Source organism: Anopheles ziemanni (genome assembly GCF_943734765.1).
Source record: "Anopheles ziemanni chromosome X unlocalized genomic scaffold, idAnoZiCoDA_A2_x.2 X_unloc_29, whole genome shotgun sequence".
Taxonomy (NCBI): Eukaryota; Metazoa; Arthropoda; class Insecta; order Diptera; family Culicidae; genus Anopheles; species Anopheles ziemanni.
Window position 1 is genome coordinate 30,001 of NW_026689795.1, and position 11,277 is coordinate 41,277.

Here is an 11,277-nt window from a genome sequence, read left to right on the forward strand (position 1 = left end):
GCGTTGTGGTCTAATGGCCCTACCGGGCAAACACTTTGGGTTCGCGAGGACTTGGAGTGCTGGTAGTGGTTGGCGGACCCAACACTCTGGGTACCTCCGGGTACTTGGGGTTGGTTGAGAACTTGGTGAAGATACCCCTGTCACCTTGTTCGAGGCCACTTGCATGGTAGCAAGCGTTGTGATACAATGGCCCTACCGGGCAAACACTTTGGGTTCGCAAGGACTTGGAGTGCTGGTAGTGGTTGGCGGATCCAACACTCTGGGTACCTCCGGGTACTTGGGGTTGGTTGAGGACTTGGTGAACAAACACTTGATATACACTCTTCGGATGTACTTCGGGTGTCACCTGTTGTCCGAGGCCACTTGCATGGTCAACGGTTGAGGTGGTAATGGCGGGTCGGTGCTGTAGGGTGCCGGCCTGTTGGCTGCCTTGGCCGGGTTGGTTGGTTAACACTTGATTGAGCTTGCACCCGAGGGTAATGGCACTTGAAGGTGGGTACCGGCCGGCTGACCTGGTGTGATGGTTGGTTGGTGAACACTTGGCGGTACTTGCACTTGGCTGTGCTTGGACTTGAAGGTGGGATCCGGCTGGCCTAGGCCATTGGTGGTTGGTTGGTGGGTTAGCCCTTAGCTGGGCTGGCTGGCTGGCTGGCCATCGGTGGTGTGGTGTGGTGTGTGGAGTCGAGCATCGTGCGCCGTTGCCTTCTTCGGAGTGTTGTGGGTACGCAAGTGCTTGCAGTGCAAAGAGGTTGGTGATGGAGTGACATTGCCTTCACCATGGAGTTGCGGGTACTTAGGTACTTGCAAGGAGATGGTGGTATGGTGGTGTTGCGTGTGTGGTGTTCGATTAGAAAGATATAATTTCTAAGTCCGGATTAGTGCTGTCAGTGGGGCCCCCGCTAACAGGTCCTGCACGGCCACCGTGGGGCTTGACTTGGCGCTATTCCGGACTTGGGGCGATCACGATGTCCCCGTGCGGGACTTAGAAGATGGAAGAACACAAGTACCCTTATCCCATGACTTGTGAGCGATTGGCATACGATACCACATGAAGAGAAAAATTGGCTAAGTCCCGGATCCATATTATATGAACAGAATAATCGGCTAAGTCCCGGATCCATATTATATGAAGAGAAATATCGGCTAAGTCCAGGATCCATATATAATAACCTAATAATCGGCTAAGTCCAGGATCCATATAATATGAAGAGAAAAATCGGCTAAGTCCGAGATTGGGTCTGTCAGAAATACACTTCCAAGTTACCACACAAGCAAGCAAGATGGCCTAGTGATGGATCCATATGATATGAGGAGAAAAATCGGCTAAGTCCCAGATTGGGTCTGTCAGAAATACACTTCCAAGTTACCACACAAGCAAGCAAGATGGCCTAGTGAGGGATCCATATAATATGAATAGAAAAATCGGCTAAGTCCGAGATTGGGTCTGTCGGAAATACACTATCAAGTTACCACACAAGCAAGCAAGATGGCCTAGTGATGGATCCATATGATATGAAGAGAAAAATCGGCTAAGTCCCAGATTGGGTCTGTCAGAAATACACTTCCAAGTTACCACACAAGCAAGCAAGATGGCCTAGTGATGGATCCATTTGATATGAAGAGAAAAATCGGCTAAGTCCCAGATTGGGTCTGTCAGAAATACACTTCCAAGTTACCAGACAAGCAAGCAAGATGGCCTAGTGATGGATCCATATGATATGAAGAGAAAAAATCGGCTAAGTCCGAGATTGGGTCTGTCAGACATACACTTCCAAGTTACCACACAAGCAAGCAAGTTACCACATGAAGAGAAAGCCGGCAAAGTCCGGGAATGTTACCACATGAACTGGAAAATGGGCAAAAACCTACCTTCACAGGGAACGTGAATAACTAAGGCTGTAGACATTGGATCGACAAGCCAAAGACTGATATGGAAAGGAAATGAGTAGTACTAGCTTTCCTGAGAGTTGCAGAGCTTAGACTGCATATGAACGGAAGATATTAAGCGTCAAAGTCAGAAAAGTTGCCCGAAGGAACACAAGTTCCAACTTAGAGCATGAATACCGCCTAGACGGTAGGAGGTACGGCCAGGCTGAGGAATAAGAAAATGTTGGCCAACATGTTCCCTAACTATCCCCCGAAGACCGCAAAGCAATCCAACATCAACCAAGAAAGTTATAGCCCGATCAAGGAAACACCTACTTTGCACCGATTTTGCACCAAATACATGTACCAAGCACCTTCGGTTGCATACCTGCAGGGGCTTACCATAGTAGGCCATGGAAGACCGATATACCGAACATAATCACTTTCTATCTCCTCGGGTGTTTGAGATAGCGCTTTGCGGTACAAGAACGAAAGTTAGACTATATCTTGGTGCATCTTTTTGCCCAAGATCACAAGACCCTATCTACCAAGGCAAGAAAGTTGTGTGGGGACAAAATGTCCAAAAGTGCCCAAAGTGGCACACTTGAACCATATATTCGAGAAAAACACAAGTGTGGGCCCGAGCTAGCAAGTTGAAATGTTCTGACCGTCAGTAGCCCTAGTTGAGGTGCACTTATCATTATATGAGGCCAACGTGCCAGCTAGTCTCTAAAGGGGCGATATGGGTGTTCCAAGGTTTGTACCCAATTGAGGAAAAAACAGGGTAAGGTACGGTGTACCGCGAATAACTCGGGCTATAGATGTCCGATCGATGAGTTTGGCATATGTATGGAAAGGTCTCGACGAGACCTAACTACCCTGAAAGTATGAAGGCAAAGACTTGAATGACCGGGAAGTTATTAAGTGCACAAGTGGTAAAGTTGCACCAAAGTCCATGTTACCCGAAGTGGTACATGAACACCCAATATTCGACCAAAACACAAGTTTAGAGACGAGCTAGCGAGCTACATTGTTCAGACCGTCAGTAGCCCGCATCAAGACACGCATTTAATTATACGGGGCCTAGCCGCTAGCTCGACTCGAAGTCGGTCATATGGTTGGTTGATGGTTTGGACCGACCACGTGGTGTACCAAGGTGATGTACCTTTCATGAATTAAAACTCTGGCTGTATGGCACTGAGCGACAAGCTATGGTGTGATTTGGAATAGTCTTGAGTGGGACTATTTAGGAAAAATGCGAACAAAAAATCACAAAGTCCTTGGGCGAAGCTATTAGCGAAACATAGAGCAAATTGGTACCAAAAACTATGGAAATGGGACTTGAGTCAAAAATAACCGCAAGTTGGAGAAGAGATAGCAAGCTTGCGTAGAACAATTATATTTGGTGCATGGTATCACCAACAAAAAAGTATATGGGGCCAAGGTGCTGGCTGGCCTCCAAAGTGGAGATATGGGCGATCCAAAGTTTGTACCCAAGTACGAACAAGTATGGAAAAAACAGGGTAAGGTACCAAGTACCATTAATAACTTCGGCTGTAGATGGCCGAGCGAGGCAAACGGCTCACCGTTGGAAAGGTCTTGGGGAGACCTATCTACCCTGAAAGTTTCATGAGGCTGAGTTGAAAGACCACGGAGATATTAGGTGATGATGGTCCAATTCGGGGACCAAGTCGCAGGAAATGGCGCTTGACCAAAATCACCCTTGGAAGGTGAATACCGGCTTACCGGTAAGAGATAGCGACTTGGCGTAGAATATTCATAAGTTGGGCGTGTAGAGACGCAACTTTTATTATATGGGGCCAACCCGGTCAGGGTGCTCCAAGTCGGTCGTTTGGTTGGTTTATGGTTTGGGCCGACCACGTGGTGTGCCAAGTTGAGGTACCTTTCATGAATTATAACTTGGTCAGTTTGCCACCGAGCGACAAGCTGCGGTGTGTTTTGGAATGGTCTTGAGTGGGACTATCAAGGAAAAATACCAATCGAAAATCAGCTTGTCCATGGCCGAAGCTATTAGTGAAACATATAGCAAAATGGGTCCAAAAACGAATGAAATGGGAATTGGACCAAGAATAACGGCAAGTTGGCAATTTTTCATAAATTCATAGAAATTCATATGTTAGGATGCTGGGAGATGAATGGGATGCTGCATGGAGATGAATCTTGATCTTCTTCATCTCCCATCTTAATACAGCATCCCTACTTAAAGGCATCTCGGACTTAGTCGATTTTTCATAAATTCTAAGAAATTCATATGTTAGGATGCTGGGAGATGAATGAGATGCTGCATGGAGATGAATCTTGATCTCCTACATCTCTCATCTCAATACAGCATTCCTACTTAAAGCCATCTCGGACTTAGTCGATTTTTCATAAATTCATAGAAATTCATATGTTAGGATGTTGCGAGATGAATGGGATGCTGCATGGAGATGAATCTTGATCTTCTCCATCTCCGGTCTTAATACAGCATCCCTGCTTAAAGGCATCTCGGACTTAGTCGATTTTTCATAAATTCTAAGAAAAACATATGTTACGATGCTGCGAGATGTATGGGATGCCGCATGGAGATGAATCTTGATCTTCTTCATCTCTCATCTCAATACAGCATCCCTACTTAAAGGCATCTCGGACTTAGTCGATTTTTCATAAATTCTAAGAAATTCATATGTTAGGATGCTGGGAGATGAATGGGATGCTGCATGGAGATGAATCTTGATCTCCTACATCTCTCATCTCAATACAGCATCCCTACTTAAAGCCATCTCGGACTTAGTCGATTTTTCATAAATTCATAGAAATTCATATGTTAGGATGCTGCGAGATGAATGGGATGCTGCATGGAGATGAATCTTGATCTCCTACATCTCCCATCTTAATACAGCATCCCTACTTAAAGGCATCTCGGACTTGGTCGATTTTTCATAAATTCATAGAAATTCATATGTTAGGATGCTGCGAGATGAATGGGATGCTGCATGGAGATGAATCTTGATCTCCTACATCTCCCATCTCAATACAGCATCCCTACTTAAAGGCATCTCGGACTTAGTCGATTTTTCATAAGTTCCTAGAAAAACATAAGTAAGGATGCTGGGAGAATAATGGGATGCTGCATGGAGATGAATATTGATCTTCTTCATCTCCCATATTAATACTGCATCCCTACTTAAAGGCATCTCGGACTTAGTAGATTTTTCTTAAATTCTAAGAAAAACATATGTTAGGATGCTTGGAGATGAATGGGATGCTGCATGGAGATAAAGCTTGATCTTCTTCATCTCTCATCTTAATACAGCATCCCTACTTAAAGGCATCTCGGACTTAGTCGATTTTTCATAAATTCTAAGAAAAACATATGTTAGGATGCTGCGAGATGAATGGGATGCTGCATGGAGATAAATCTTGATCTTCTTCATCTCCCATCTTAATACAGCATCCCTACTTAAAGGCATCTCGGACTTAGTCGATTTTTCATAAATTCTAAGAAAAACATATGTTAGGATGCTGGGAGAATAATGGGATGCTGCATGGAGATGAATATTGATCTCCTACATCTCCCATCTCAATACAGCATCCCTACTTAAAGGCATCTCGGACTTAGTCGATTTTTCATAAATTCTAAGAAAAACATATGTTTGGATGCTGCTAGATGAATGGGATGCTGCATGGAGATGAATATTGATCTTCTTCATCTCCCATATTAATACAGCATCCCTACTTAAAGGCATCTCGGACTTAGTCAATTTTTCATAAATTCTAAGAAAAACATATGTTAGGATGCTGCGAGATGAATTGGATGCTGCATGGAGATGAATCTTGATCTTCTTCATCTCCCATCTTAATACAGCATCCCTACCTAATGGCATCTCGGACTTAGTCGATTTTTCATAAATTCTTAGAAAAACATATGTTAGGATGCTGGGAGATGAATCGGATGCTGCATGGAGATAAATCTTGATCTCCTACATCTCCCATCTCAATACAGCATCCCTACTTAAAGGCATCTCGGACTTAGTCGATTTTTCATAAGTTCCTAGAAAAACATAAGTAAGGATGCTGGGAGAATAATGGGATGCTGCATGGAGATGAATATTGATCTTCTTCATCTCCCATATTAATACAGCATCCCTACTTAAAGGCATCTCGGACTTAGTCGATTTTTCATAAATTCTAAGAAAAACATATGTTTGGATGCTGCGAGATGAATGGGATGCTGCATGGAGATGAATCTTGATCTTCTTCATCTCCCATCTTAATACAGCATCCCTACTTAGAGGCATCTCGGACTTAGTCGATTTTTCATAAATTCTAAGAAAAACATATGTTAGGATGCTGCGAGATGAATGGGATGCTGCAAGAAGATGAATCTTGATCCTCTTCATCTCCCATCTTAATACAGCATCCCTACTTAGAGGCTTCTCGGACTTAATCGATTTTTCATAAATTCTAAGAAAAACATATGTTAGAATGCTGCGAGATAAATGGGATGCTGCATGGAGATGAATCTTGATCTTCTTCATCTCCCATCTTTATACAGCATCCCTGCTTAATGGCATCTCGGACTTAGTCGATTTTTCATAAATTCTTAGAAAAACATATGTTAGGATGCTGGGAGATGAATCGGATGCTGCATGGAGATAAATCTTGATCTCCTACATCTCCCATCTCAATACAGCATCCCTACTTAAAGGCATCTCGGACTTAGTCGATTTTTCATAAGTTCCTAGAAAAACATAAGTAAGGATGCTGGGAGAATAATGGGATGCTGCATGGAGATGAATATTGATCTCCTACATCTCCCATCTCAATACAGCATCCCTACTTAAAGGCATCTCGGACTTAGTCGATTTTTCATAAATTCTAAGAAATTCATATGTTAGGATGCTGGGAGATGAATCGGATGCTGCATGGAGATGAATCTTGACCTTCTACATCTCCCATCTTAATACAGCATCCCTACTTAAAGGCATCTCGGACTTAGTCGATTTTTCATAAATTCTAAGAAAAACATATGTTAGGATGCTGCGAGATGAATGGGATGCTGCATGGAGATGAATATTGATCTTCTTCATCTCCCATCTTAATACAGCATCCCTACTTAAAGGCATCTCGGACTTAGTCGATTTTTCATAAATTCTAAGAAAAACATATGTTAGGATGCTGGGAGAATAATGGGATGCTGCATGGAGATGAATATTGATCTCCTACATCTCCCATCTCAATACAGCATCCCTACTTAAAGGCATCTCGGACTTAGTCGATTTTTCATAAATTCTAAGAAATTCATATGTTAGGATGCTGGGAGATGAATCGGATGCTGCATGGAGATAAAGCTTGATCTTCTTCATCTCTCATCTTAATACAGCATCCCTACTTAAAGGCATCTCGGACTTAGTCGATTTTTCATAAATTCTAAGAAAAACATATGTTAGGATGCTGCGAGATGAATGGGATGCTGCATGGAGATAAATCTTGATCTTCTTCATCTCCCATCTTAATACAGCATCCCTACTTAAAGGCATCTCGGACTTAGTCGATTTTTCATAAATTCTAAGAAAAACATATGTTAGGATGCTGGGAGAATAATGGGATGCTGCATGGAGATGAATATTGATCTCCTACATCTCCCATCTCAATACAGCATCCCTACTTAAAGGCATCTCGGACTTAGTCGATTTTTCATAAATTCTAAGAAATTCATATGTTAGGATGCTGGGAGATTAATGGGATGCTGCATGGAGATGAATCTTGACCTTCTACATCTCCCATCTTAATACAGCATCCCTACTTAAAGGCATCTCGGACTTAGTCGATTTTTCATAAATTCTAAGAAAAACATATGTTAGGATGCTGCGAGATGAATGGGATGCTGCATGGAGATGAATATTGATCTTCTTCATCTCCCATATTAATACAGCATCCCTACTTAAAGGCATCTCGGACTTAGTCAATTTTTCATAAATTCTAAGAAAAACATATGTTAGGATGCTGCGAGATGAATTGGATGCTGCATGGAGATGAATCTTGATCTTCTTCATCTCCCATCTTAATACAGCATCCCTACTTAATGGCATCTCGGACTTAGTCGATTTTTCATAAATTCTTAGAAAAACATATGTTAGGATGCTGGGAGATGAATCGGATGCTGCATGGAGATAAATCTTGATCTCCTACATCTCCCATCTCAATACAGCATCCCTACTTAAAGGCATCTCGGACTTAGTCGATTTTTCATAAGTTCCTAGAAAAACATAAGTAAGGATGCTGGGAGAATAATGGGATGCTGCATGGAGATGAATATTGATCTTCTTCATCTCCCATATTAATACAGCATCCCTACTTAAAGGCATCTCGGACTTAGTCGATTTTTCATAAATTCTAAGAAAAACATATGTTTGGATGCTGCGAGATGAATGGGATGCTGCATGGAGATAAATCTTGATCTTCTTCATCTCCCATCTTAATACAGTATCCCTACTTAAAGGCATCTCGGACTTAGTCGATTTTTCATAAATTCTAAGAAATTCATATGTTAGGATGCTGCGAGATGATAGGGATGCTGCATGGAGATGAATCTTGATCTCCTACATCTCCCATCTCAATACAGCATCCCTACTTAAAGGCATCTCGGACTTAGTCGATTTTTCATAAATTCTAAGAAATTCATATGTTAGGATGCTGGGAGATGAATCGGATGCTGCATGGAGATGAATCTTGACCTTCTACATCTCCCATCTTAATACAGCATCCCTACTTAAAGGCATCTCGGACTTAGTCGATTTTTCATAAATTCTAAGAAAAACATATGTTTGGATGCTGCTAGATGAATGGGATGCTGCATGGAGATGAATATTGATCTTCTTCATCTCCCATATTAATACAGCATCCCTACTTAAAGGCATCTCGGACTTAGTCAATTTTTCATAAATTCTAAGAAAAACATATGTTAGGATGCTGCGAGATGAATTGGATGCTGCATGGAGATGAATCTTGATCTTCTTCATCTCCCATCTTAATACAGCATCCCTACTTAATGGCATCTCGGACTTAGTCGATTTTTCATAAATTCTTAGAAAAACATATGTTAGGATGCTGGGAGATGAATCGGATGCTGCATGGAGATAAATCTTGATCTCCTACATCTCCCATCTCAATACAGCATCCCTACTTAAAGGCATCTCGGACTTAGTCGATTTTTCATAAGTTCCTAGAAAAACATAAGTAAGGATGCTGGGAGAATAATGGGATGCTGCATGGAGATGAATATTGATCTTCTTCATCTCCCATATTAATACAGCATCCCTACTTAAAGGCATCTCGGACTTAGTCGATTTTTCATAAATTCTAAGAAAAACATATGTTTGGATGCTGCGAGATGAATGGGATGCTGCATGGAGATAAATCTTGATCTTCTTCATCTCCCATCTTAATACAGCATCCCTACTTAAAGGCATCTCGGACTTAGTCGATTTTTCATAAATTCTAAGAAATTCATATGTTAGGATGCTGCGAGATGATAGGGATGCTGCATGGAGATGAATCTTGATCTCCTACATCTCCCATCTCAATACAGCATCCCTACTTAAAGGCATCTCGGACTTAGTCGATTTTTCATAAATTCTAAGAAATTCATATGTTAGGATGCTGGGAGATGAATCGGATGCTGCATGGAGATGAATCTTGACCTTCTACATCTCCCATCTTAATACAGCATCCCTACTTAAAGGCATCTCGGACTTAGTCGATTTTTCATAAATTCTAAGAAAAACATATGTTTGGATGCTGCTAGATGAATGGGATGCTGCATGGAGAAGAATCTTGATCTTCTTCATCTCCCATATTAATACAGCATCCCTACTTAAAGGCATCTTGGACTTAGTCGATTTTTCATAAATTCTAAGAAATTCATATGTTAGGATGCTGCGAGATGATAGGGATGCTGCATGGAGATGAATCTTGATCTCCTACATCTCCCATCTCAATACAGCATCCCTACTTAAAGGCATCTCGGACTTAGTCGATTTTTCATAAGTTCCTAGAAAAACATAAGTAAGGATGCTGGGAGAATAATGGGATGCTGCATGGAGATGAATATTGATCTTCTTCATCTCCCATATTAATACTGCATCCCTACTTAAAGGCATCTCGGACTTAGTAGATTTTTCTTAAATTCTAAGAAAAACATATGTTAGGATGCTTGGAGATGAATGGGATGCTGCATGGAGATAAAGCTTGATCTTCTTCATCTCTCATCTTAATACAGCATCCCTACTTAAAGGCATCTCGGACTTAGTCGATTTTTCATAAATTCTAAGAAAAACATATGTTAGGATGCTGCGAGATGAATGGGATGCTGCATGGAGATAAATCTTGATCTTCTTCATCTCCCATCTTAATACAGCATCCCTACTTAAAGGCATCTCGGACTTAGTCGATTTTTCATAAATTCTAAGAAAAACATATGTTAGGATGCTGGGAGAATAATGGGATGCTGCATGGAGATGAATATTGATCTCCTACATCTCCCATCTCAATACAGCATCCCTACTTAAAGGCATCTCGGACTTAGTCGATTTTTCATAAATTCTAAGAAAAACATATCTTTGGATGCTGCTAGATGAATGGGATGCTGCATGGAGATGAATATTGATCTTCTTCATCTCCCATATTAATACAGCATCCCTACTTAAAGGCATCTCGGACTTAGTCAATTTTTCATAAATTCTAAGAAAAACATATGTTAGGATGCTGCGAGATGAATTGGATGCTGCATGGAGATGAATCTTGATCTTCTTCATCTCCCATCTTAATACAGCATCCCTACTTAATGGCATCTCGGACTTAGTCGATTTTTCATAAATTCTTAGAAAAACATATGTTAGGATGCTGGGAGATGAATCGGATGCTGCATGGAGATAAATCTTGATCTCCTACATCTCCCATCTCAATACAGCATCCCTACTTAAAGGCATCTCGGACTTAGTCGATTTTTCATAAGTTCCTAGAAAAACATAAGTAAGGATGCTGGGAGAATAATGGGATGCTGCATGGAGATGAATATTGATCTTCTTCATCTCCCATATTAATACAGCATCCCTACTTAAAGGCATCTCGGACTTAGTCGATTTTTCATAAATTCTAAGAAAAACATATGTTTGGATGCTGCGAGATGAATGGGATGCTGCATGGAGATGAATCTTGATCTTCTTCATCTCCCATCTTAATACAGCATCCCTACTTAGAGGCATCTCGGACTTAGTCGATTTTTCATAAATTCTAAGAAAAACATATGTTAGGATGCTGCGAGATGAATGGGATGCTGCAAGAAGATGAATCTTGATCCTCTTCATCTCCCATCTTAATACAGCATCCCTACTTAGAGGCTTCTCG